The sequence below is a fragment of the Penaeus vannamei genome, chromosome 34 (genome assembly GCF_042767895.1).
Source record: "Penaeus vannamei isolate JL-2024 chromosome 34, ASM4276789v1, whole genome shotgun sequence".
NCBI classification, from domain to species: Eukaryota; Metazoa; Arthropoda; class Malacostraca; order Decapoda; family Penaeidae; genus Penaeus; species Penaeus vannamei.
Window position 1 is genome coordinate 7,606,396 of NC_091582.1, and position 2,500 is coordinate 7,608,895.

The 2,500-nt window shown below is 33.4% G+C and overlaps 2 protein-coding genes across 3 annotated transcripts in view; both read right to left on the bottom strand.

Annotated features, from left to right (window-relative positions):
• The window catches only part of LOC113819334 (broad-complex core protein isoforms 1/2/3/4/5), a gene marked incomplete in the record, with an annotated part of 185,627 nt that overhangs the window by 16,523 nt on the left and 166,604 nt on the right, over positions 1-2,500 (bottom strand).
• The window catches only part of LOC113819325 (zinc finger protein 384), a 2,479-nt gene continuing 2,232 nt past the window's right edge, over positions 2,254-2,500 (bottom strand). For both annotated transcript variants that reach the window (XM_070145525.1, XM_027371562.2), the window contains exon 2: positions 2,254-2,500. This exon is cut by the window's right edge and continues 671 nt beyond it. The gene's annotated coding sequence lies outside the window, so the exon portion shown is untranslated.

Consider the following 2,500-nt stretch of genomic DNA (forward strand, 5'->3'; position numbering starts at 1 on the left):
ACTAAATCCTTCGAAGTGAAGATCAAGGCAATTGTAAAATCAATATGTGATATATGTATGGTATGGTTTAGAAAAGAAAACAATTTGAATTTTCAACAAAATTTAAATATTTAATAAAATAGTCGTGGCAATACGTATGTATGATGTATGTAGATATGTATACATATATACACATATATATATATATATATATATATATATATATATATATATATATATATATATATATATGCGTGTGTGTGTGTGTGTGTGTGTGTGTGTGTGTGTGTGTGTGTGTGTGTGTGTGTGTGTGTGTGTGTGTGTGTGTGTGTGTGTGTGTGTGTGTGTGTGTGTGTGTGTGTGTGTGTGTGTGTGCGCGCGTGCGTGCGTGCGTGCGTGCGTGTCTCTCTCTCTCTCTCTCTCTCTCTCTCTCTCTCTCTCTCTCTCTCTCTCTCTCTCTCTCTCTCTCCTCTCTCTCTCTCTCTATATATATATATATATATATATATATATATATATATATATATATATATATATATATAATGTACAATTACGCTGTCAGCGTGATTTTCTCTCATATATACGTATCTCTCTATCAATATTCTCTTCCTCTCTTCTTTCCCATATTTTATTTCAACTCCTCTGTACATGTGTTCGATATATCAAATGTAATTCTAGATTTATATACTTTATTCTTGGCATATGTGCAATCATTATCATAACTGTGCATATAAATATCATATGTATATGCGTATGTACATGTATGTAAGTATGTATGGCTGTATGTGTATGCATAGATGTATTATGTATTTATGTTTCTATATATGTATGTATGTATATATGCAGGTATGCATGCATGTGTATGTATGTATGTACGTACGTATGTATGTATCTATGTATGTATGTGTGTATATATGTATGTTCCAGTTTTTGTAATTTTGTGCATGTTCATGTGCTTTTGCGTGTGTACGTATGTAAGTATATGCATCTTTTGCGTTTCAATTGCGTCTATAGTGTCCATGTTCCCGTTATTGCAAGCGTCTGCGTTCAATGGTATCTGTCTGTATGTCTATATCTGTATATCTACGTTGCATATGTACGTCTGTATATACATATGTCCTGTCTATTCTTTATTTAAAACATCACATCCCTATTTGCACATTTTACAATACATCAACTTTGGGCCTCATGCATCATCTCTGCCACAAGCTAACTGCCTCTTCCATATTCCCCATTCAGCAGCTGCCACACCTGTCACACCTGCGCAATACACAGGTGTTCCCGAGGGAGCCAGGGGCGGCGATGAAGAAGTTCGTTGATGTTACAGGAAAGGATGGAAACTCAAAGGTGGAGAATGAATTAGGATTGGAATGGGGTGACAAGTTTAGTACGAATGGGTGAAGTTAGAATATGGAAGATAGTATATATGGCATTGAGAAAATACTGGCTGATGAGGGTAAGTAGGAATGGGTGATGTTCTAATACGGAACAGGTTGTGATGTGGTAGGAATGGCACTGTGGAAACACTGGAGCGAAGCGATGAAGTAAAACAGGAATGGGTGAAGTTAAAATAAGGAAAGGGTTGGTCTGATGTAGGAATGATATTGAGGAATCATTGGAATGGGCTGATGAATTTAAGCAGGAATGGGTGACGTTTGGTGAATCAGGAATTGAGTAAACACTGGAATGGAGAGACAAAGTTAACCAGGAATAGGTGAAAAAATAAGTAAAGGATTAGAATGAAGTAAGAATGACACTGAGGAAACGCTAGAATAGGGTAATAATGACGTATACGAGTAAGTGGAATTAAGATGGAAGTAACTAAGTGGGCTTTGGTGACAAAATTAATAAATGCACGAAGTCGCGCAGCTGCGATCTGAAATGGGGAGCTTCTAAGAAATGTTTTTTTTCGACTCTGGAAAAGGAAGCGAGAGAAAGAAATGGATGTGACTGAGTGATGACGCTAACATTGAATTACACACACACATGTGTATATATACACATATACAGTATGTTGTATATATCATATCTATGTTTATCTATATTTATATATATATCATATATACATATATAAACACATATGTATATATATGTATACATACACACACACACATATGTATATGTATATATACATATACATATATATATGTATATATGTATATATATATATATATATATATATATATATATATATATATATATATATATAAATTTATCTATTCATTTATCCATCTATATATACACACTAAGGTTGTGTTATTCATTATACAACAGTTTCAGTTTCTTTACTTTATTTGTATACACATTATATTTATAGAACATCAAAACTAGAACAAAATGAGACAAATGATAAGAAATGACAATGTGATTACTTGACACATAAGGTATAGTTTACATGACCTACAATGCAAAGTATAATATGACTTGCTATAGGTTCTCTCTCTCTCTTTTCCTGTATATACCACAAAATACAGCGCTTTGCATCATTCTTTCTCTTTAAGATAAAAAATAGTCATCTGAG